Below are 26905 nucleotides of genomic sequence, written 5' to 3' on the forward strand. Positions count from 1 at the left end.
TGGGTTGATTGGAGGTGAAGAGAAGTGGATATGGAGATTGCCCTTCATTGCGGCTTAGCTCCTCCATAGGCCAAGAAGCTCACCTCGTAGAGTTAAACATTTTTGCTGCCACGATTAGCTCACTAACCGTGTGAGTGTTTCCATGTCCTAGCCGGGTAGCTCATCCCTCTCGATTGATAATTTTGTTGGTCATTGGAGCTATTGCAATGATGGAGTCCCCAATGTTAACTGTGTCAACGTCACTTAACAGAAGCTGCTAAAGACCGAAGACGTAGGAATGCACATCAACGATGAATGCAAAGAAGCAGTAAAGATTGGAGTTACACATTTTCCACGTTTCTCCAAAATGGTCACGTATTGTAAATTCCCAATTTATTTCAAGCCATTTGTAATATTTAATGTGTTACGGGCTCAATGAGAGTTCCAAGTTGTAAGAATAGGTTAGTTACTATGCCTAGGTTGCAGATTCAGTAAGTGGTGAGCCCTAAAGGCCTTGGGCAGCCGGACATTGCATATTCTTACCCTAGGTGCATAAGGCAGTGTGTAAAAGAAATTAGGGTTCTCAAGTCATTTGTTGAGAGCACTCTTTGGTGAGAGCTCTTGAGGTGTGTGGCTATGGAGTCCTTGAGCTTCTCCTTGCTCATGAGACGTGATTAACATTAGATTCACTCTCTTTCACTATGCCTCTCTCATGCTTCTTATGATTTCCTATGATGCTTAGATTAGCTAGATCTACACTAATTAGTGGTTAATCCCTCTCTAATCTTGTGTGATTGCCCTCTTTTGCTTGTGTGTGCATGTAGGTTTGATTGGAGTGGTGCTCGATAGATCTATGTGTGTGTGCTTGCGATTAGTGTGTTGCATGATAGGATTGATGTTGTGTGCGTCTTGCGATTGTAGTGTGTGTGATTTGGTTGATTAGAGGTGACGGGAAATGGATATGGAGATTTCCCTTCATTGCGGCTTAACTCCTCCATAGACCGAGAAGCTCACCTCGTAGAGTTAACCATTTGTGTTGCCACGATTAGCTCACTAACCATGTGAGTGTTTCCATGCTCTAGCCGGGTAGCTCATCCCTCCGGATTGATAATTCGGTGGTCATTTGAGCTATTGCAATGATGGGACCCCAAACACTCAATCTCGAAGAGCTTCAAATTACACACAAACGTGGTAGATTTTGGGCATTCCAATGCCATGACTTCTCAATCAATGATGATAAGCAATACAATGAACCTACATGTCCCAAGCCAATCTATAACCACCCCTTAACCCGTAGCTCTTTAGAGTGATCATATTGCAATTATCTCTCATTTTGAAGGTTTGCAGAGAGCAAGAAACATTAATCAACCGCTAGTAAATTCTATCATCAACCATGACCAAAATGTCGGCAAAAGGCTCTTGAGGATGTGGCTACATTGGAAGACAAAATGATGGCTACAAGCATAGATTGATGATGAATACTTGTGAGGATTACACCAATGGATACAACAATCTCATCTTTATGTCCTCGCTAAAGCTTCATGGTTCACTTTAGAAGGCTCCAATAAAACAAGCCGCATCCTCTTTGGGAACAACATCCTTGTCAGGATCATTGTGGTGTACAATTCATTATGCAAGGTCTGATAGAGTTTTATAAGGCACTCACCCTTGGCAAACAGCCCAAGATATCTATATAATACTGCATACCAGTTATTCTCAGTTTACAAGCTCATTAAAGCTTGTCTCACTGCCAACTAGAACACTCTAATTCTCTCTCTACTATATGCAATGACTGCTATCTTGGTTTAAATATGCCTATGTAAGTAGTTCTCCAATGAACATACTTAAATTTATCACTCATAACTCTTTTCCATGTGTCATTGGCCTACTCATGTGTAGAGTTATATAATGTAATCATTGTGTTACCTTTGTGATTATTTTCAATGCCACACTACATGATATTGTAGTCGTTATTGCATCTTATTTGGTGTTTCTTTGCTTGTTCATGGAATCTCTACTATCATAGTTACTGTGAGATACTTACTCCTATACCAAAATTCGATACTTAATTACTAGCATCATGAGATTTTCTTTTAGAACATCCTAGCATATGATCATTAATCATCATATGCATGTGGTAGATTAGATTCACACTCTTTACCAAATATAAGGTAATGTATCAACATAGTCATACTTAGAGATGGAATTTTTTAATAGTTGTCTAAATCAAGCATCGTGATTACTTTTTCATTTCAGCTATTGTTTGAGTTCACTATCATTTTTACACAAGCTTGGTATCTGTTGTCTGCCTAACTTTGAAGAAAAAAAGAAAATCTTCAAATTTATTTAACTCTTTGTTTATCATTAATTGGCACACAAACTTCTACTTATAGATAACCAGTTTGGATATCAGTTTTATCATTAAGGACTTCCGAAGTGTTAATGTATCATTAATATATCCTTTCTTGAATTTAACTCAAAATCATTGTTAGTGATTGTCTTTGAAAAATACTTTTGCAGATGAATTAAACAACAATACTATCATATGAGAGAATGTCTAGGTATGAAATTTCTCAATTTTTGATAACATACATCTATCAAGATCATTTTAATTATCTCTAATGAGTAAAATCTATCTCTTTGTATCTTTACACCCAAATGCCATATATATATATATATATATATATATAAGACACTACTCTAGTGCTTATTCTACTTCCTTTCTTATTGTAAGATCTCCAAATTTCCCACCACCTTTTACAACATCTTCTTATATGAAAATCTCTCAGTTTAATGTACTTGGTTTGATATATTAATTCTCACTTTATTTCTTTTAAATCTCTCTTTGCATATATTTTCAAGAGTCTACACTCAAGAAATTTCACAACAAGCAAGAATACCACAGGACTCTTTTAGAACACAGAGATCTGTTACTTGTTTACATTGTGTTATAAGCTGCAAAATCAATTATTTCTAATGCTATGGCTTGGTCTTACATTGGAACTTCTACTGACATGGTTTGTCATGAAACTATACAACCACTCACATAAGCTCAGGTGATTTGGGATGATTGTCTCAATATTTTTACATGCTTGAGTAATCCAACCTGCTCCAATTTGGCATCAAATAGGTAGTGAATATTTTGTTTTTTATGTCTTGTCTGGTCCATTGTGGTAACATGCACACAAATTCACCAATTTAGGTAGTGTGTAAATGCTCATCCTGGTGTAGATTCACCATTTTAGGCAACACCAGTTATCCGTGCAGATCCACCGATTTAGGCAGCATGAGTACAAATTTGCCAATTTAGGTAGCACACCAACCAAGTATAAATTCACTATTTTAAATAATATTAAATACAGATTCGTCGATTTAGGCAACATTAGTGCAAATTTTCTATTTTAGGCAGCACGAACTTGAATGCAAATTTGCCGATTTAGGTTAGCATTAGTGGAGATTTGTTGATTCAGGCAGCACATCCCATTGGTATAGATTCACCAATTTAGGAAACATCGATCACAAAATCATGTTGCAGTGGGGCTTGCCACCACTGTCCTTGGTATGATTTTGTTAACTGGGTATATAATGGAAGATATTTGGATTTATATTTGGATTTGAAATTGGATTTGGTATATGATAATCTCCTATTGCAACAATATTTATGGAATTGGAATTTTTAAAAATTGATTATTGAATGATGAGTGTGACCAGTGATATCTTGATACATTAGGATATGACATATATTGCTTATTATAGTGGTATGGGACACTAAAATATGCAATATTCCGATGATGACATGCATAAGCAAATTGTTTAAGTTTATGAGTTTTTCTTTCAATACATGATATTTTTGACATAGAATGATGACCATTGTTCTTTGACAAATATGATTTGCAAATTCTTATCTTTGTAATTGAGGACATTTACTTTTTAACAGAGAGGTATGTAATGAAAATGAAAAATTACTTATGTATTTGCAGATAACGGGTGGAAAAAGCTAAGGGCTATGCGAAAAGACATCACATTTATGGACATCTCATTATTTAAGTGCTCTTTATAAGCTATGACTATTTATGTCTGACCGGCCAGTATGTATTCATTTTGAGCATTCAAGAAATCTATAAATAAATGTGTGCAAGAGGAAAATGCTCACTCTTGCACGGGAGAGATTGCACCGAGTGTCTGTGTTATACTTTTCTCTTCTCCTCTCTTCTCTCTCGACTTGCCAGTGTAACACTCCTCTCTAAGAGGTGCATCTCCATGTGCTTTCTCTCTTTATCTCGCTCTTTGTCTCTCTTTGTTTGTGTATATATTTTATTTTATGCTTACGGTGTCAGGTTGTGGTGCGTACACAATGTGAAATAAAAACATTCACCTCTTTTTTGACACCTTTTGATGCAAGGAAATAAAAGTACATATTGTGATATATGCTCAAGTGACTACTACGGTCGTTGTCATGTGCATACCTATTTGGGAATTGTGGCTCTGGATGTGGTGCTATTGCATGTTTTTCCACTTGATAAGATGCCAAAAATAGCAACTAATGAGCATGGTTACAAAATTGCATGGAAAGTGATAAATTAATCACATGGAGGAAACCTCGGGGAAAACATTGCTATATTTATGTTCTTTTTGTGGGAAAACATGTATGCAGCAATCATTTTGATACCAAAAAAGGACACTTATGTTCTTTTTGCTAAGGTTTGAAATAAAATGTTGTATGGTTCTAAAAACTATAAGTGAAATCCGTTTATTTGTCACCCACTTTTTTTGGGTGAAAAATCAGCTCCTTACATTGACTTCAAAGGTTATTACGATACTTTATTAATAATTTTACTAGTAAAGTGCGTGAATTTAATTGGGAAAATGCAAAATGTTACATCTAAGGCTACACTGAGGTAGTCAAGAGAGTACACATACATTTGAGGATAATGGTAAAGAGCATCTAAATAATACACCAAGACTTCAAAATGGATCAAAAGAGTGACACCAAAAAGGGGCCGCCTATTCACATATGTGCTAGTATTGAGTTACTTCATTGATTACATATTGTAATTTGTTAAGAGAGGCTGATGTTATTTATGAAAAGTATATACAAGGGAATTCGAATGATGAGGTTCTAAATTAGGGTCTAAGGTTCAACATCTTTAGTTTTCTAAGGATTCTTGTATAGTTTAATCAGAATGAAAATTCATTCCAATTATCTTAGACATCAGGATATGAACTAAGTCTATAGATGAGCTAGGTCTTCATCTACAAGGTTGAACTAAAGATTTTTCCAGCCTTAGATACATATTAGAGGTGTCAAAGAGCCTATCAATTGTTATCCATGTCAAATTACAATCCTACTTACTTCAAACTTCCACAATTTTGTATATAGCAATAAGTTTTTGTCAAAAATTGTGAAGACAGAATTGAGACACAAAGAAGCGGTGCATTCTCAGAGATTCTAGACAATGTTCCTTTTAAAATCAAAGTTCATGTTTTTCTTCTTCTTTTTATTTTAATTACACAAAGGTCATTAGCTATCTTGGTTTCCATCAAACTTGGCTATCACCCCTCTTAATGGGCATGGCTATAAGCGGTTATGCTAAAAAGACTCATTAATTTCTTGGTCACTTAACAAATGTCAACCTTTTGATTTTGTATTTTGAGAGTTACTAAGTAATAATACATGCATGATTTGTTTAACAAATAAAGATTTATAAGACAAAATTGGTTTTTTTTTTACATGAGGAAATCAATATCTTCAAGTAGAAGAATTTGTTTTTCAATTGTAATAGACCATTTGCAACCAAAAAATCCACCAAACCCAAGTTAGTGTAGCATCATCTTAAAAAACCGATGTGTACTTTTTCCTAATTTTCATAGCTCTAATCAATAAGAGTGGTGTTGTACAATAAGAGAAATTCACACATTTCTTCAAAATCAAGTGCCTTCAAATCATAAAGTTCATTCACCAAAGAATCAATCACACAAAGATATTTTATACCTTCCTTTTCTAGCCAAACCCTTGTCAGAATCTAAACTAAGATAAAGTCTCTTTATTAATAGGGAAAATTACCAAAATACCCCTCTAATTTGTGGAAATTCCCAAAATACCCCTCAAATTTCAAAAATTCCCAAAATACCCTTGTATCTAATTTGGTTGAATTATTCAAGCTTATCATTCCGTTGTTATTTTTCGACAATCAAGTTCCGTTTTTGAGTGCTTAGCATGTAATTTATCACAAATTACCTCGCAAAAAAGGGCAATTATATCTAAAAATAATGAAGCAATTCATCTCTAAAGTCTACATAACCTACTCAAATTCTAGTTTTAGTATCTTGTATTGATAGACAATCAGTCTTCTTATGAAAGGTACAATTTTTTTAATCTCTAGAAAAATTTAATCTCACAACCAGGGGTATTTTGGGAATTTTGGAAAATTTGAGGGGTATTTTGGGAAATTATGACAAAATATCGGGGGTATTTTGGGAATTTTTGAAATTTGAGGGGTATTTTGGTAATTGTCCCTTATTAATAATTGAGCAAAAGAGGATATCCTAACCACTTTACACAAGCTAAGGTACTAAACTAGTAGATCCAAAACAAGTGTCAAACCTATATGATAGCCATAAATTCCCTTTATCTCGATGTTTTACAATTGACAGTCAAAGTTCTAAAGTTTCACAAATGCATGTGGTAACTCTTTCCACACTTGTTGATAATTATCCATGCAGTTTCACTTGTTGATAATTATCTGAGTGTGATCAAAGTACACGTCTATAAGACAAGCAAAAATTCCTCTAGTAATATTATGAGGTATAGTAAAAGATTGCGAACACCCTAACAAAGTGAAGTAGTAAGGTAGGACCTGCTCTGCTAGTTAAATGAACTAAGAGATTAGCATTACCAAAGGACCACTAGTTTACTTAGAAAGTCTAGTGAAAAGCATTAAGTGGCCCCATCTTTCACTTTATGCAATAACAAGAACTCGGACTTAGGTCAGATGAGGGTGAGATTAAAAACACACAGTAAAAGAGAAAGCAACCCCACGTTTGAGTATAGCCAATCTAAGTATAGCCAAGCAGCTTCAAGTATAGATATACTCAAAAGAAAAAGGGTAAAGTTAAAGCCTATTCGAGGCAAAATTTCAAAATATACCTAGGTCTGAGTATAGCCAAGGAGCTTCAAGTATACATATACCCAAAAAAAAAGGTTTAATTTAAAGCTTATTTGAGTCAAAATCTCAAAAATCATTCGAGATTTCAAGAAAGCATCCAATTTCCCCATATGTTTGGTTTGCTTAAGCACTGCTATGTAATATAGCAAGCATTACCAAAACACTCCATACTGGTATTTTTTTGAAACAAACTAGCAAGATACAACCTATTGACCTATTTTTTTACCAAATAGTACAAAATTGAGAGTCAACCGTATCATTTTTTTTAAACAACATTATAACCATCAAGGCAATATCATCTAGAAAGTTCTAGCGCTTACACCTCTCCCATGTATTTTACTACTTAAAAGTAGATTATGATAGTCTAATCATAAAATCAAGGAAATGATAATAATTTAAGAAAAACTAAATTAATTTGTTGTACAAAAGATTCATTAGCTCCAATTTTCCTAAGAAGAACCATAATCAAGACACAAGCATTAAGTCAAAGACCATAAGAATAATCACAAAGATCAAAGAATAGTTCAAAGCAATCCTCTTTTCCATAACATACCATAACTAGGAGCCCAAAAGGGATTGTCAAAGGGAGCTAGCAGCTCTAAGTATTAGTATTTACTTAGTCTATAGCAAAGCATCCAAAAGTAGACATATTTAGCTAGATATAGAACCCCAATTTGCTCAAGGTAAAACATTGTCTTGATGTATAATAGAAAAGATCAAGAAAAGCACAGAAAGCCCAAACTAGCCCATTCTCCAAGATCTTTGAACCAATTCACAATCAAATGGTAATCTAATAGAAAGAAAAGAAACCCCAAGTTTTACTATACCCAATCATCCCCAAGGAGATCAGCAAGATAAAATTTATTGTCTATTTATTCATATGTATTTAGGAAAAGAAGTCCAATAGCTTAAATGCATCCTACTAATCAACAATCCCTATTTTCCAAGTATAGAAAACCAAGGAGTTTGTACTTAGGTCAACCTTCTTGAATACACTCAAAAGATGATAGCCAATAACCCTAGAACATTATACCCTACATTTTGTTTAGGAAGAGCCAAACCACTAGAACAAGAGGCATGTTTCAATCCACTAGTTTTTCAAAAGAAATGATTTTTCATCTCACAAACTCAAAAACCACAACAAAGAAAGCACTTGCCTAAGTTTAAACATTCTAGGATAAGAATATTTTGCAATAAAACAAAAAATAGAGAAAAATGCAACCTCAGAATAAGTAGAGGCATCCTCCATATCCATGTTTCTAGTGATTATTAGGAAGCTCTTCATACTACACTATCTCTTCCTTGAGTGCATTTTCTCAGTGAATAGGAAGGGAATGGGGTCTAGGAAAGCCTCTTGCCATAGGATAAAAATTGGGATCATGGGAATAGGAAAATGGGTGGATGCCAAGTGGACTCAAATGATGGGTATAGTAAGACCTAAAGGTGAGTGTTCAAAGTTGTAGGCCTAGAGGTTGGGGAGTAAATCTTTAGTAATATATTTAAAAGAAATCTTATAAAGTCCCCTTTGAAAAAGTTGGGATAACAACCAATCTTTTCTCTCTCTAGACGCTTCTAGTTTCTGCCCCTTCTATCTTAAAAGGGAGTCCCTTTAAAAACATGTTGGTAAGCATATTCTACTTTGGAAGCTTCTCCCTAGATAGGTTTACTTTCCTCAACAGCTTCCCTGCTCCTTCTTCCCCCTATAGTAAGAAACATCCGGGGAATAGATCTTTGCCATTGGAAATGGTTGGGAACAGTAGCCCTAGAAAAAGACCTAGTCATGTCTTGTAAGCAAAAACAGGACAACATCTAAAAGATCCAAAACATTTTCGGGCCTATAACCTCTACAAATGGGCTAAGGCATCCTTTTCCAAGGCTTTTTTCCATCTACGTTAGTGAGGGCACAACGGTTGATGGACTCTTTGATCAATTGAATAATTCTTCTAAATGTTAATATGCGGTGATGGATAGTTATCCAACCTAATCGGGTTCACCCATCCATGATCAACAACCTTAGCCAATCCCCACTTACCACCCCAAACTCACACATGTTTTTTCATTTTCTAGTTACTATCATATTCTTTGAACATTTAAAATAATGGTTCCTTTTAATTTTTAGTAACAGTAATTCCTTAAAACAAGTGAACACAACATTGAAAGCATTTTTTACTAAACAACATCTTTAAACTTAAGACAAGGTACGATCACCTAGAAAATAATCCTTGAAAAACCTGATCAGTATTCAACTTGTCTCAAGATTACCTAAGGGTAAAAAATGTCGCACATTCCTTATTCATAATTCGGGATGAAAATTTTTACCAAATAGTTTGGGGTACCCATACACCAAACCAGTTGCCCATACAACAGGGCGGCTCCCTAGGGGATAAGAAAACAATATCCTTACTTATGTAGAAACATCAAGACATAACAGAATAGAGACTCATCGTTCATGGGGGTGGCCGAATTAACAGATGCCTTATAGGCATCCTTATAGCCATATTTATTTATCAAAATAAACCAAAGAGTCGGAGGTGACTTGAGACAAGTTATCTTCTTGGAAGGTATCCTTCTGTTCTCAGTCAATGTAATATTTCCTAAGTACCTATCCACTCCTTAATGGATGCAATGTTATAACTTGAAAATGATTTAGGCTACTTATAAACTTAATTCATACTCAAGACCCATTTGTGACTGGTCAAGATTTTGTTAAGGCTCGAGAGCATGGATACTCTCATCCGTCAGTCTGCTACTCGGACCATCGTATTTCTATCAATTACCTTGATTCCAATTTTCTAAGAGCTTAAGACTGTTCATTGGATTATAGTATTATAAATAGTTTCTTTTGGTGTGATACGTTTATTAAAAAATCTTGATACCTTAACTTATCTATATAAATCCACGCCTAATTTTGAAAAATTAATATGCTAAATTTTTCCTTTAATTTGTAGTAAAAAATAATAGCTTTTTGACATACTAATTTCCTAACTACATATATGAGCAAAATATTTTTATTCTAACTTTTTTGTTGTGTCCTTATGCTCTAGTAGTTATCTATAATTATTTGAGTTAACTTCCTAATTTTTTTTGTTTTTAAACATAGAAAAAATGGCTCATTTTTTACTTAATAACTATTAAAGTAAGTATCTCATGAATATCTATTTATCCCAACTTTTTAATAGTATATTATATCTCTAGAAATTATCTTAGAAATTTCTAAGTGGATTTGGTATTGATTTCCTCTCTTTTTTTGATAAAAATAGAATATTTTTGACAAAATAATTAGAAAAACTAACTAACTAATAATGAGATAATTATCTTGGATTTATAATACTATAATTTTCCTTTTAAAGTTATCTCACTAACTTCTAAGCTAATTTACTAATTATTTTGATTAACTTTTAGCTAAAAACAAGGAATTTAATGAATAGTAATTAAGAAATCTAGTTATCTAATTATGAGATAATTATCATAGGTTTTTAATACTACAATATTTTCTTGTAAAGATATTTATCATGAGTTTTTGAAATTGTATATTTCTCTAAAAATTATCTCACTAACTTTTAACCTAATTTACTAATTAGCTTGCTTAATGTTTAGCTAAAAATAGAGAAATTAAACAATAATAATTAGCAAAACTAATTATTAAATTATGAGATAACTATCACAAATTCCTAGCACTATAATTTTCCTCAACAAATTATCTCACTTGCAAATTACCTCACTAATTATTAAATTAATTTACTAATTATCTTCTCAATTTTTAGCTTAAAACTGTAGAGAATTTAAGCAATATAAATTAGCAAACCTAATTATCTAACTATGACATAGTTATCACAGTACATTGTAATCTTCCTTTTAAAATTATTTCACTAACTAACAAGCTTATTTACTAATTATATTTCTTAACTTTTATCTAAAAATAGAGAATTTATGAAAAAGTTGTTAGCAAAACTAATTATCTAATTATGAGATAACTATTGTTAGTTCCTAATATTATTATCTACCTTTGAAATTATCTCATGATTACTAAGCTATATTCCTAAATTTCTCATCCCATTAATTTTAGGCTAAAAACAGACAGTTTTTGCCTAATTAAATACTAAATTAGTTATAAAATTTTGATATAATTTGAAAGATTCCTAAAATGTATATAAGCTCTAAAAATTAACTCATAATTATCTAAGTTTAAATGATATATTTCTTCTTAATTAAGACTAAAATTAAGCAATTGTGGTCGTAATATAGGTTAATAATTAATTAAGCTACTAATCATAATCAAAGATAAAGTATTCAATAGTATAATAACATATAAGAATGTAATTAATAGTAGAGAGAGGTTTAATATTTTTAAACTAATAATATAAGTAAAAAATTAGACATAAATTAATATGCCTTTCACTAATCTAACAGCATTAGTGTTAATTACCTTGATTAATCAACTAGAGTTCTTTCTACCTAGTGATTTTTGTGTAGAGCCTCTCTATTCTAGAGAGAATTGGCCAAGGTCTCTGAGTCTGTCCGAAAATGTGAAGTCTAGGGGCCTATTTATAGGTTTCTAGCAAGCACGGCTATATTGAGCAACCCTAGGTAGCCCCCCCTTCTCAAGGAATCACCCTCTACTGCTATTTTAGCCCTTGGCAGGTTCAGTCACCCGTAGCACCTGCCCCACTTAAATTTTCAAATCTGCTATCTTCAAGTCAATTTGCTACTTCATTTGTAATGTCTGGTAGTCATTTGTTAGGCCATGGGACTAAATATCTTCTAGGTCATGTGAAATAAATATCTCCTAATGTTCCAATTTTTTAACTTGTGCAAGGCCTCCAAACTCTCTCGCATCAATGAAGAAGATTCAAATTGAGGAGAAAATTGCTTGTCTAATAATTTCATCACACTTTTTCACATTGAAGAGCGTCAAGATATGCATGCTCCCATAAACATAACATTGAAAACCATGAACTAGTAATAAGAGTGATGAAAATTTTCTTGCAAAGATGATAAAATTCTCTCTCTTTCTTTTTCTTTTTCTTTTTCTTTTCCGTGATATACATCACAATTGGAACTTTCAAAGATAACTTATTTCACCCCAATACGTTAAATTTTTCCTAGGTTCACAATCTCAATTAACACATGCTCTCATACCAAGTGAGAGGTCCCCAACCCACGCACTCTAAAGTTGGGATGGGGTCCTTGACAGGTCTCTAGGTCTAATACAAACTAGTTTCTTTAAGTAAGAAAAATCTTGGAAATAGACCTTTGCCATTAGCAATGGTTGGGGACTATAGCCCTAGAAAAAGACCTAGTCTTGTCTTGCAAGCAAAAACATGAAAACATTTAAAAGATCCAAAAAAAAAAATCGGCCCTATAACCTCTACAAAAAGGGTAAGGCATCCTTGTCGAACGCTTTTTTCCCTCTATGTGAGTGAGGACATAGCCATTGGTAGACTCCTCTTCCACCGAATAAGTCTTCTAACTTTTAATATGTGGGGATGGATAGTTATCTCGCTGATCGGGTCCACGCATCCATGATCGACAACCTTAGTCAATCCCCACTTACCACCCCACACTCACACATGCTTCTTTATTTTCTAGTTACTAACACATTCTTTGAACACTTAAAATAATGATTCCTTTTAATTTCCAGTAACAGTAATGCCTTAAAACAAGTATTGAAAACAACATTGAAAGCATTATTTACCAAAAATCTTCTTTAAACTTACGACAAGGTTCTCGGAAAAAAAACTTACGACAAGGTACCATCAATTAGAAAATAATCCTTGAAAACCTTGAACTTGTCTCAAGATCACCTAAGGGTGAAAAATGTCACCCAATCCTTATTCATAATTCGGGGTGAAAAATATCATCAAATAGTTTGAGGTGCCCATACATCAACCAGTTGCCCATACAACAAGGCGATTCCCCTAGGATAACAAAATAGTATCCTAACTTACGTAGAAACATCAAAACATGATGGAGTAGAGACTCATGGGTCCACGCATCCATGATCCACAACCTTAGTCAATCCCCACTTACCACCCCACACTCACACATGCTTCTTTATTTTCTAATTACTAACACATTCTTTGAACACTTAAAATAATGATTCTTTTTAATTTCCAATAATAGTAATGCCTTAAAACAAGTATTGAAAACAACATTGAAAGCATTATTTACCAAACATCTTCTTTAAACTTACGACAAGGTACCATCAATTAGAAAATAATCCTTGAAAACCCTGAACTTGTCTCAAAATCACCTAAGGGTGAAAAATGTCACCCAATCCTTATTCATAATTCGGGGTGAAAAATATCACCAAATAGTTTGAGTTGCCCATACATCAACCAATTGCCCATACAACAAGGCGATTCCCTTAGGATAAGAAAATAGTATCCTAACTTACGTAGAAACATCAAAACATGATGGAGTAGAGACTCATTGTTCATAGGGGTGGCTGACTTAAAAGTGACCTTATAGCCATCCTTATTCATTAGAATAAACCAAGGGATCGGAGGCGTCTTGAGACAGGAAATCTTAAGTATGATCAATCATATCTTTCCTAGCTCAACCAAACAAACCAAAACATTTTTTTCCTAGTTTAGCAGATAAATGCACAATGTTTCTTGGAAGGTATCCTTCCGTTTTCAGTCAAAACATTTCTTTCCTAGTTTAGCACATAAATGCACAATGTTTCTTGGAAGGTATCCTTCCTTCGTATCCACTCCTTAAAGGATGCAATGTTATAACTTGAAAATGACTCAGTCTACTTATAAACTTAATTCATACTCAATACCCACCTATGAGACTGGTCCAAAATTTCTTAAGGCTCTAGGACATGGATACTCTCATCTATCGGCTTGCTACTTGGACCGACCTCATGGTCATGAGTGTCCCTAGCCCTTGGAAAAATTTGTTAATTGACTATCATTTATATGTTTTGTATTTCTTTCTGTAAACAATAGTGTTATAAATCATGATTATCTCTCATCAATTCTCTCTAGCCTTCACTATATACTCCTATTAACCCTAAGATTGTCCCTATATGAACTCATTTCTTTTTGTTTGAGCCTTGGCTAAATTCCTATCTATGACCAGAAGCTCGATGCTTTCCCGGTCAACCCTAGAGAACCATGCACTCTAACAATTTTGGTGAGCCCAACGCAAAACTAACCCGGTGTCTTGCAGCTCCGCTTATATGATGAGAAAAAGAGCAAAGGATTCAGGTTAAGCTTCTTTGAAGTCTAAATGTTTATTGAGCAATGCGTAGGGCACTAGAAAACCAAGGAAAGGTTGCCTTGGTGTGCATGTGATAAGCGATAGTCTTGACAAGCTTGTATGTGTAGGGTTGTGTATAGGTAGTTTTCTAGCGAGAAGTGATTTTTTGAAGGTTTTTACAAGAGGATAGGGGTTATGTGAATACCTTGAGCTATATAGGGTCATTTGTGTGTGCTCTAAGTGTGTTCCCCATCCCCCCCCTCCATCTTCTGGTACCCCCATCATGAAGGAACCCATTGATTGCTTTTTGGTTGAAGTGAAAGAGTCATTTTTAGTTTTGGTACAAAATGGCCGCTCCAAAGCTATGGACCAATTTTTATCAGCGAGGAGCTTTAGGATTTATGGGCTTGACTTCAGAGGGTTCAGTATCTGACAAAATTCAATGATTTTCACAAACGGGAGAAACGACATCTTTGCAATGCCCAAAGTATGTTTCAAGAATATAAAATATTGGACCCAAGTGAAACGATTTCAAACATTTTTTAAGAATATGCATTTGTGGACACAATGGACGAATTGGATGCAGCTATGCAATTCAATAATCAAACTAGTGTTGATATTGTTAAGGTGAATATTCTTGACATGTATGATTTCCTTTTGCAATTCAAAGAAGGATTAGATGTAGGAAAGGTACATGTCAACACGAAATACAAAATAGTGGCAAAGAAGGTTAGACATGTGGCTATTCCATTGCCAAAAGAGAGTGATATAGATATGGATAAAACTTCTTGACGGCCTACTCCTTGAGATCTAGGTAAAATTGAAAGTAGGTGATGCCGATTTCCTAGATCAAGAAGAATTAGAATGTTTTCAGGAAGCATAGGAAATATTTTTATTTCCAACGAGGTAAGATTGGGTGCATGGATCATAGTGTGGTAGCTCCAATGGTAATATTCACTCTTCCACATTTACCTTGGAATTTGCACCCTATCTCATTTCCAAAAGATCATCTTCCTAAGTTGGTTAGTCTACTTAATGTAAAGATTAAGCTAGGCATTTTGGAACCCTCTTGTGCCCCTTACTCTAATAGATGGTTTACAATTCCCAAGAAGAATAAGACATTGAGGTTCATATAGGATATGCAGTCAGTGAACAAGGTAACCATTAGAAATGTAAGAATAGGCCCACGGGTTGATGAGTTTGTAGAAGCTTTTACAAGTAGAGTTTGTAATTCCATGGGAGACTTGTATTCAGTTAATGATCAATTTTAGCTGGCTATGGAAAGCACGGATTTCACAACCATGTGTACACCTTCGGGACAGGTAAGAATGTGCATATTGCCATAGGGTGCAACTAATTTAGTTGCTCACATGATGAATGGAATGAACAAAGCATTGTGGGATATTATCCCTCCAATTACCATGCCTTTTTATTGATGATGTGCCGATAAAAGGATGTGAAGAGGGTGAAAAATATGAGGTTGAACGTAAGAGGGGGTGGAGACAATTTGTGGCTAGCCATATTCTTGACTATGTGACATGGTGTTATCCAGGCTTGAAGAGGTCAACCTTACGCTCTCAAGCCAAAAATTATATGCTTGGGGTAAGAGAAGTTCTATTGTGGGACACTTATGTAAACCATCTGGTAGAAGACCAAGCCCTATCAAAGCGGATTCTACCATGCACTTTGGTTACAAAAGTGAAAAGATTCTTAGGTGCATGTGTATTTTACTTGATACCCATTTTGCTCATGTGGTTGCAGAGGGCTTATATCAATTTCTCAGAAAGGGATAGAACTTTGTTTGAAAAGAAGAACACTCAAAGGTTGTTTGTAAACTAAAGAAGATGTTACAGGAGGCTCCTACATTAAGGAAAGCAGACTACAAAAGTGGAAAGCCAATTATTGTGATGATTGAAACAAGTCCTTCATGTATTGAGTGAGCTATTGGACAAGATTATCAGCAAGAAAAAAGGTATGCTATTAGGTTTGGTACCAAAGTATTAAGTGCTCGGTAAAGTGCATATCCGCAAATAAAACGAGAACTTTGGGGTGTAGCTAGTTCCCTAAGGTGCGACAAAGAGTACTTTATTGGTGCTACTATGATAGTGGAGACACTTAAGAGCAAGATGAAAGGAGAAAAAAAGGATAAAGGGGGAGGGGTAATAGAACGCCAGAGGGATTCTATAATTTTTATTTTTTTCATATGTGCTTCAAGACTTCACCAAATCACCAAGATAAAAGGGAAGCATATCCCTATGTTAAGCTTGTATTTTATATCATCCTCCTTTCCTACCAATCTCATTGTCTTTGACCTGCGCCTCAAAAAAAATATATATATATATACAAGACACTTACACTACCAAAGTACATAAGCATCGTATCCTTTTGCATGGCATGTATCTAATTTATGCTAAAACAGAGTGGACAAAAGGATACAGGACAAGACTTACTACAATATAATGTGCGAGATGTAGTCACTAGTGCTTAAAGTGTCTACACGAGCAAGCAATTATCACTTCAAAATCATAATCCAAAATCATTTTAATTGAAACCTCACCACATTTGACTATCTAATTGTGCATAAAAGTGAGCGTAGGTTCATACTTCAAAAGATCAAATGAGTCACATAGATCCTAAAATATATCAACCAACATAGCAAGCCCCTGTCTCATAGTAGAAAACACCCTTTATTAAGCCTCGTTGTACACCAATCTGATGACTTTTGCCCTTGTTATTTGTGTTAAGGTGATTCTGGAGGCGACCCAAGCATCCAACAACATTTTTGCAAAAACATTGTAGTCAAAGAGAATCGTATTTGTACAAGATTTTGGAAGTGTTTTCCATTGAGCACCACGCATATTGTGCACATGAGAGAGAGAGAGAGAGAGAGAGAGAGAGAGAGGGAGGGGGGGATCTCTGAGTATTTGGAGGAGTGTATATGAGGATATAATACACAAGAAGAGTATTCAAATAATGCCCACAAGCTTGAGTCTAGGGAAAAAAGCCTCCTTTCTGCACTAGTTAGATAAGAGGGGGTAATGAGTTTGCAAAAGAAAGGCCAAGGCTTAAATGCACATTTTTTTGTGGGTTTTTTTTTTTTTTTTGGGTTGAAGAAGGGGGGGGGGGGGGGGGGGGGGGGAGGGACAAAATGTACATCCATTTGAAGATTTCAAATGCACATAGGATGATGAGAGTTATCCCCACTAGCAAAAGTAACCTGGAACCTGGAGGGCTAAGAAAGGTGGTTGGTTTTTATGGCATCCATGTGCCATTTTAGTTGTTTTTTCTCAAAAGTCAGCTAGCATACTTAAAATAATTCTATAAGAGCATAAGGCTTCAACCTTTCCCAAGAAGAAAGCCTTTCTTTTTATTGATTTACTACTCCCAAAGTTTGTACCTTGAAAAACATCTCTTTGTTGTCTACTGTGCAAAGGGTTATAATATATCTAGCAATGGTCCCCAGTGCCCAACATGCATAGTGAACTACTTTGTGAAAGATTGGGACAAAATTAAGATGTGGTATCAAGTGCACATATCAAGTGGTATAAAGTGCACATATGAGTGCAAGGAAAATATGTGCTACTTTTATGCTTAACATTGTGTATGTGTGTGTGCATGCATGCATGTGTGGTGTGTGTGTGTGTGTGAGTGAGAGAGAGAGAGAGATCATATAAAAAGGGTTGCAAAGGAGTTTTATCATACATGTGAGATGTCAAAGTATATGTACATTACACTTGTGTGTGTGTGTGGGGGGGGGAGAGAGAGCGCAAGATACTTGGGTGCAAAGAAAGAATGAGTGGAGGATTGAGAGAGGGATACGTGTGTGTGTGTGTGTGTGTTTTTGTGTTTGTGTTTTGAGGCAAGCTCATGCCATCTCAAGGATGTGTAATGCAAATGATTACAGACGACATACCCAGAAGGTTTCTTGAGAGAGAGAGAGAGAGAGAGAGAGAGAGAGAGAGACTAGTGGTGTTTTTTTATTTTCAGGGTTAAGAAGGGAATTGACTATTTTTGCAAGTGTCCAATTGGTATTAAAAGAGCATAACTTACCCATATGAGATTAGGTATGAAGTAGGCCATTGGGAAATATTTTAGGGCATGTACGCCAACTATGGCAAGGAGTGGCCGAGGTATATCTAACTATCCATGTTCATCCTCTGGAAAGTAAGGTAGGTGAAGCGAGATTGATGAGCCATATCAATGTGTGGGAGATCGACACGGGATGCCTTCACACGTTATTATTGAAGATGTGTACTCATCCGTGGTTATATTCTCTAAAGAAAGAGACAATCAAAGAGTGTGAGAGAATGTGCACCTTTTTTTTGTGTGTGTGTGAGCAACACACACACCCTCAGCTTGCTCTTTTTTCCCACTACAGCTTTCCCTTTTCCCCAATGTCCAATAGCGCAATTTCCCCCAATCCTTGCTGCTTAATTTTGCTACTGCTCCAAGCTCTCAAGCTCAGCAAATCAGCACTGGTCTCAGTGCTCCTTTTGTTAATTCTCCCCCTGCTCTTTCTCGCTTGGCAGGCCAATTGTGACAATGTGTGTGTGTGTGTGTGTGTGTGTGTGTGGCGTATACACAACCACACACACAACCAATTTTTGATGAATTGGTGTGTCTCCAACCACACATACCCAATCCCAATGTCTAGCACTCCCTTCAATTGCAAATTGCACTACTGTTGCTATTGTTCACTGCTACTAGATGTGCTCAATTGCGCAAATGCCAGTTACCTTAAGGTTGCCTTTCAATGCTCACTTTTGTTGCCCAATTGTAGATCTTCACAGAGATCCACATTCATTTTAGTTCTTCAAGCTGCTTGTGCTTGTCCAATGTGTGTGTGTGTGTGTGTGTGTGTGTGTGTGTGTGTGTGTGTGTGTGTTCATACACAACCACACACACGATTCTCTACTCACCAATTCTCTATTGAGGGACAATTCCCTCAATTCTCGGCTACTCAATTTGGTTGCCTCAGGCCTGCTTGACCTTGATTTGTAGAGGCTGCCTAACATGCTCTATTCCCTACAAATTCCCAAATCTTTGCAGATGCCCAAACTCTCCTCAAGATTCCAAGCTTTCGCTTGGGAGGGCTACATGTGCGGGAGCTACAAGCTTCGTCATCTCCTCCCGATGTTGATCCGCTTTCTCCTTTTTGGACCCAGGCCAAGCGCAATCCTCAAGCTCCCATAGCCATCTTCATAGACGACGAGCTCACCACAAGGCCAGATCTACCATCACTAAGTGCCAAAGCTCTGATACCATTTGAAGAGTGCGTAGTGCAAAATGCGTGCGGTGCGGTGCATGCAGGAAGGGGAGAAGGAGAAGATGTGCAAGGTGTGTGGGCGGAACAACACCCAAAGTGAGGAGCTCCTTATTCTTGGTATATGTACAAGAATAAGTTCATGGTCAATGGGCGGGTGCCCATAGCCTGGGCAGTCGGGCAAGGCACAAAGGCCTTTACCCCAACAATCAAGATCATCTCAAAAGGAAAGGCCTCCACCACTTGGCCCCCCCACTAGGGGTTGACATCACTAACAAGTAGAGGCTCAAATGTGTATTTGTCAAAGTGAGGAGTAATATGCATTGGTGGGAACATGTGCTTCTCCCCTTCTAGGGCACGGTAAAGGTGATTAACTAGTTTATGATCCCGTACATATCCTTCACTAATCTACTCCTAAAAATTGATGCATGCAGCTAGAAGGAATTTTTGAAACCGATGAAAAAACTCTTTTGAAGAACAACAAAGTCTCGCTCCCTTGGCAATGGTCCAAATGAATTATGTTGCGAGACCCAAGGAGCAAGGTGGTAGTGGGGTCCTCAACCATGAAGTGCATGTTGAGGCCTCAGTAGTGTGCTAAATTTTTGGTCTTGATAGCCAAACAAGCAAGGCATGGGCCATTATGATAGGGTTCATGATTGACAAAGTGAAGCTTTCCTCTCAAGGGGGCCATGGAAGGAGATGAGGATTCGTGACAAGTTGTAGACATCTACTAACGGAGCCGATGTCAGTTAACAAAAGCTTCTAAAGACCAAAGCCTTGCAAAATCATATCAAAGACAGATGCAAAGAAGCAGTAAAGATTGGAGTTACACATTTTTTACATTTAAATTCCTGATTTATTCCAAGCCATTGCAATATTTATAATGTGTTACGGGCTCAATGATAGTTCCAAGCTGTAAAGAACAGATCAGTTAATGTGCCTAGATTGCAGATTTAGTAAGATGTGTAGCCCTAAAGTCCTTGAACACCCGAACATTGCATATTTTTACCCTAGGTATATAAGGCAGTGTGTAAATGAAATTAGGGTTCTCAGTCTCATTAATTTGTTGAGACCACTCTTTGGTGAGAGCTCATGAGGTGTATAGTTATGAATTCCTTGAGCTTCTCCTTGCTCATGTGACTTGATTAACACTAATCAAAGCTTAATTCTCTTTCACTATGCCTCTCCCATACTTCTTATGATTGTTAACACTAGTTCTGTAATTGGACACGTAAGTGTCTTGAGACACTGAAGTGTCTTGTTTTTCTTCCAAGTTTTGGCAATTTATTTGTCAATCTAAAAAGAAGTTTTTTACACCTTGCTTCTACCATATATTATTCATGAGGGAAAGAAAACACTAGATTTTTCTCCATATCGAAATACAATCTGTATGGAGAGAATTCTGGTAAGTTCTAAGACATAAATTTTAGTAAAACTTCAAGCTGTTTTGCCAAAAAAATCATAAAATTATTATATCTTTTTGTAGAGATGGCCTTTTTTATGTTTATAAAAGCTAAGTGTTAGTACTTATTGCTACAAAACAATGGAATGCACTTCAAAGATAATTTTTCAGGTCACATGCAAGCTATAGACATAAACTCATACTTGAGCACGTACTGAATAAGAGCATAATTTTGGTCTTCCAAAGGTCCCCTCATGAAATTGGTACTATTCTAGTTCAATTTGACAACTACAAATGACTTCATATGCTTAAGCCAAGAAACTACGTATTTTTTGGGCTCCCTAACTCAATTAAATTCCGTTGCTTGAACTCTATCTTGAATCTTTTATCGTGCAAAAACTCTTGAAAATCTTGAGTTCTCCATAATAACATTGAAACCAAAGTTTTAGGCACCCCAATTGTGTATGTACCACGTACTTTGATACATTTAATTGATCTACATGGAAAGTTTGATATTATTTGAGGTTTTGAATGCTTATGTCTCAAGAATGAAAATATGAAAGTTTTCTCTTATGCAGTTTTGAGTATTTAAAATGATCCAACAATTGTTGCATACCAAAGCCCTTCTACTTGCCACCTTGAGTGCTTAATGGAAAGGGCAAGCAATGTATCACTTTCTAAAACTCACAAATACATCAAAAACATATTTTTTCTTTGTATATAGCGATATGCTTGAAATGACCATATCGAACACATGGAAATTTCCATTATTTTACATACTCCAAAGTCAAATTTTTTACACATGAAAATTTCAATTATCTATAGCAAAATTGTGGAAGAGTCACCTAAAATTTTCTACAACGTCGCATCATTTTTTCTTGAGCTTATAAAGGCGATTTCTTCAAAGCGTCAATCGCAGTCTTACGAGGGTCAACTTGATGAGTAGAGTTCTTAATCATGATAGATTTTGAAATGCAAGGTTATATTTTTAAAAGACCCTCTAGCTGACATATTTAAGCATATCAAGAGGGTTTTCTTAAATAAATCGTCTAATGCAAGTAGCATTTAATTTAAATTTGTTAAAAAAGGACACTTAAAGTGTCCTTGTTTTGGTACCAAACTAGTGTTAATGATGCTTTGATTAGCTAGATCATAACTAATTAGTGGTTAATCTCGCTCTAATCTTGTGTGATTGTCCTCTATTCTTTGTGTGTGCATGTAGGTTTGATTGGAGTGTAGATGTAGAAAAATGTATGTGTGTGTGCTTGTGATTAGTGTGTTGCTTGATGGGATTAGTGATGTGTGCATCTTTGCAATCGTTAGTATGTGTGATTGGGTTGATTTGAGGTGAAGAGAAGTGGATGTGGAGATTGTCAATCAATGTGGTTTAGCTCCTCCATAGGCTAAGAAGCCCACTTCATAGAGTTACCATTCGTGTTGCCATGATTAGCTCACTAATCGGTGAGTGTTTCCATGCCCTAGCTGGGTAGCTCAATCCTCCGGATTGACAATTTTTGTTGGTCATTGGAGCTATGCTACGATAGTACCCTGGCAACATTTGGCACCGTTGCCTTGGAGCAATGGCCTACGCTAGTGTAATTATGGCATAATCGAATGGTTTCCTCACTAATTTCCTCCCTAGTTTCTCATGTGTGTTCATGGTTTTGTGGATTTGGGATGTGTGTGCATAAAGAAATGTGTTCAGTTTATCCTAATTTGATACCATATCTTGCTAATTATGTGCCTACACACTCTAATTTCATACTAACCCCTCGCTAATTTCACTAATTTTTGCTAACTTACACACTAATTTTCTACTAATTGGACTAAAATTTGGTGCTTATGCTTTGACATTGGCCTATTTAGAGGCTTGGATTGCATTCTAGGATTGCCAGTTTGTGCTAACTACGTGACAATTTGTTGATTTTGGAATGCAAGTTTAGGGATTTGGAGCATCTATGAAAGCGGCCTACACATTGTGTAATCGGCGGTTGGATCCTACTTATGGACTCAAGATTTTTGCAGTATGCTTCGCCATTGTCAATTTGATGAATTGAAACTTTTGATTTTTCATGTTTGCATGGCGTCATAATGCCAAAGTTTTCTTGGAATTGAATGTGTAAATTGATGGTTTTATGTGTTAATTAGCATTGTGAATTTGCCTAATTGCATGCTTGGATGGTCAATTGCATGTGTGTGCAGTAAATCAAGTGTGTGTGCATTCTAATTGAGTGTGCATATGCTTAAATTTAGGTATGTGTGCACTCTTTTGCCCTTGTTTGTGCACTTAAAAATCAATGTGTGCATAATAATTTTGCTAATTTGATGATTGATTTGTGTTACGGTCATGCCCAATTAGAGATTTGTGAATTCAATTTGCAAATTTGACATGATTAAACCTTGTGTATGCGCACCTAAAAAGGAACCTCTAATTATTTCTTATACAAGTCGTGGAGCCTACCTCAAGCGAGATGTTTGAGTTGAGTAGACTTATTGCTCCTACTTCGTAACTAATTTCAGAGTCTATCTTAATCGAAATGCTCTAATTGAGAAAATTGAATGTTCTTACTTTGTAACTAACTTTAGAATCTATCGCAAGCGAAAGGCTCCACTGAGCAAACTTATTGCTTCTATTTCTCTACTAAATTAGAGCCTATTTCAATCGCGACGCTCTGATTGAGCAAACTGATTTCTCGCTCTTCTCAAGAAATTCCTTTCAAAAATTGGAAAGGTTCTTACTAATGTTCTAATGCAAATCAGTCAAGTGAGGGATGAGCATTTGGATTAACTTGTGACACATAACAAAATGTTGGTCTTACTCTCCACATGCAGAGTACATCCTAAATCTTGTGATGCTTTGCTTAGACAAAGAAGAGCCTTTATGTGCTTAACATAGCGAGATTCCTAAAACTTCTTAAGTCCAAAATCTAATGGATGATGCAATGTGCCCAATCATGACTCCATCAGAACTGCCGCGCTACATCACTCTGCTTATTAGAATTGTGTGCCCTGGCCCCTTATGGTTTCATGTTGCTACTAACTTGAGTAGTCCAAAATGATCCAGGATATGATGAAGGCTGAATTCATATGTCACATTCATAGTGTCTTGATAGATCACGTTTTAACATCCCCCAAGGCATCACACTCTGACTGCTGCACATTATCTCTAGTTTGAATAGCAAAAGGTGACTTAAAATGGGACTAATCATTAAAAGGGGTAGGATTGGGGGAGAACGATGGCTAAGTATGAGAACGCGCAGGTGTTTAGAAGTGGCTAGGTGTAATGGAAATGGCCTATTAACTTTGAGAGTAGCAAGAATTAGAGATAGTACTTTTGAGAACTTACTTTGTGAGCATAGCGGGTGAACTTAACTGATGGTAGCAACATAAACATAGCATTTAGTTAACTAGGCATGAACAATACTATTGCAAGAGAGAGAACTTAGAGAACATGACAATAGTTGAGGACCGGATTTATGTGGAGCTGGTAGTCCCCCCTCCAATAGGCATTTTTATTATAGTTTCTTCCATCAAGAGAGACTTGTTACAATACAATCTTTGTGTTTCTTGTTACCTAGATGATGCAATGAATATGGAAAGCTTCATGCATCACGAGCATAAAATAAACTTTATGGAAAGCATTAACTATCCCAAGCCTCAATCCCAAGGCCTCAAACACCTTCGAAGGTGGAGAGAGCTAGAGGGGAATGAGGGTAGGGAAGAGAAAGAAGAAACATATCATAGGAGAAAGAACTAGTTCCTCACTTATCATACTCTTCTTCCTAGCATACATAATAGCATAGTAATGAAGATGGATACGATGGCAAGCTTAAGCATTGAAGCATGGCTCTTGGTTGGATTTGCATTCCATAGCCAAGAGTGTTGGTGTAGGCTCTCAACTTCTCTACTTGCTTGGAGAAGGAGATGGATCTCTTGCACTTTGCACTTCACACATTGAGAGTGTGTGTGGGAGAGTATACCCTGTAAGCAAGCCCCTATCTTCCTTGGTTGATCCCCCTTGTAGCTCATGCTTAAAGCTCATTAGACCCCTCCAGGCCTAGCCAATCACAAGCAAGAGGCAAATCAAGCAAGCATGATAGTCTTGGGGCAAGTGACCCCTTTCCCCTTTGAGAAGAGGACTTGATAAATGCAAAAACAATTAAATTAGCTAATTTATCATTGGACCACTTGGGAGTCCAACCAATGGGCTTTAGGCACACCATGAGGGCAACATAGGAGGAACTTGACAAGTGTCCCTTTTGCTTTCTTTGTACCAAGCATGCTTTGTGTGAGTGTGTGTGTGTGTGTGTGTGTGTGTGTGTGTGTGTGTGTGTGTGTGAGAGTGTGTTCTCTCTCATCCCCCCTCTTGTAGGACTCACCCCCTCCTTGTAGGGATCATTGTTGACTTTTGCACACCTTATCCCCAAGCACCTGAGTCAGTAAGCATGACAAAGCACCTCAAGCTTGGGTGTGTTCCCACAAGCACCTCAAGCTCCCTAGTCAGCAAGCATGACAAGCACCTTATTCAGCAAGCATGACAAGCACCTCAAGCACCTTAGTCATCAAGCACAAGACAAGCACCTCAAGCACGTTAAGCTTGGGCCGGCGGGCTCCCACCTCAAGCTTAGCCCTGGTCAAAGGAATTTTACACTAACCTTTGGAGGTCTTGAATGAAGCTAACCCTAAGGTCTTTAAGCTCCATTAGTTAACCTGCTCTTTGATAGATCATCTCTCATTTGGGCCCCTTTACCATTGGCCCCGTGTTGAGATAGACCTGAAAGCACATACTTATATTCTAACCCTTGTTCCCGTTTATTCTCCCACATTAAATGATCAGGTTTAATATGAGAAAATCATTTGGGTTGGTTAGATATTAGTTTTTATGACATTACCTCTCTCTTGAAATCATAATCGTCCTCGACTATGTGGTAGAAGAGATAAAGCCTTAGTCATTAGTCAATCTTTCTTAGCGGGTAGAGGATCCCTTTTTACCCTACGACATCTTTCCAAGATGGATGACTAATCCATTTGGTGCTTGGGGGACATAGTTGCCGCAAGCATGTATACTCGTTAGTCCCATTCATTCTCCCAAAGTAGAGTGACAAATTCTACTTGGTGTTTGAGAGACGTCGTCTCATCACAAACATGATTCTAAGCATGCATACTATTTAAAATTGTGAAAAATAAAAAGAGAAATAGTCTTATAAGACAAAGACATTGGTCATTTGAAAGAAATTTGTGCATTTGCTTACTCTAGTGTAAGCTGCATTAACAAGGTTCATACTATCCTTAAGTTGTATTCCTTGCATCCATCTAGCATCTTCAAAAGGATAATTTTTGAGCTTAATAAGATACCGTCATATAATCTTACCATGTCGTAGTACCTTGTCTTCATGCCGAAGGATAGCTTCGCGTTATAGCACCTCTTCTTGGTCTTCGATTTTGGGAGGGTCTTCAATAATTGGTTCACTTGGTGGCTCTCCCTTGTAGGGCTTAAGTAGGCTCACATGAAAAGCATTGTGGATGAGCCAATGGTTGGGAAAATTTAATTGATAAGCCATCTCATTGATGGGCTTCAAGATTTGAAAAACACCATACTATCTTTTTGCTAGCTTAGCACAATACTTTTGATGGCCCGTAGGACTTTTGCCCGTCGTTTGCCTCAATGGAGCCTTGGGAAACTTAAGTGTTGGACGGATACGCCGTGACGGACGTCAGCACAGCGAGAACTCACCTAACATATAATGTCAGCTAAGGAGGAAGCTCGACCCGTAGGCGCGTGGAAGCAAGCGTAAGGTGTCGACCGACTCTAACTAATTCCTACAGAGGTCTCTACCAATTGTCTAAGTCACAGCCTTCAAGAGTGCATAAGAGGAAACTTCCTAC

This window comes from Adiantum capillus-veneris, chromosome 10, assembly GCF_014529385.1.
Source record: "Adiantum capillus-veneris isolate H3 chromosome 10, ASM1452938v2, whole genome shotgun sequence".
NCBI classification, from domain to species: Eukaryota; Viridiplantae; Streptophyta; class Polypodiopsida; order Polypodiales; family Pteridaceae; genus Adiantum; species Adiantum capillus-veneris.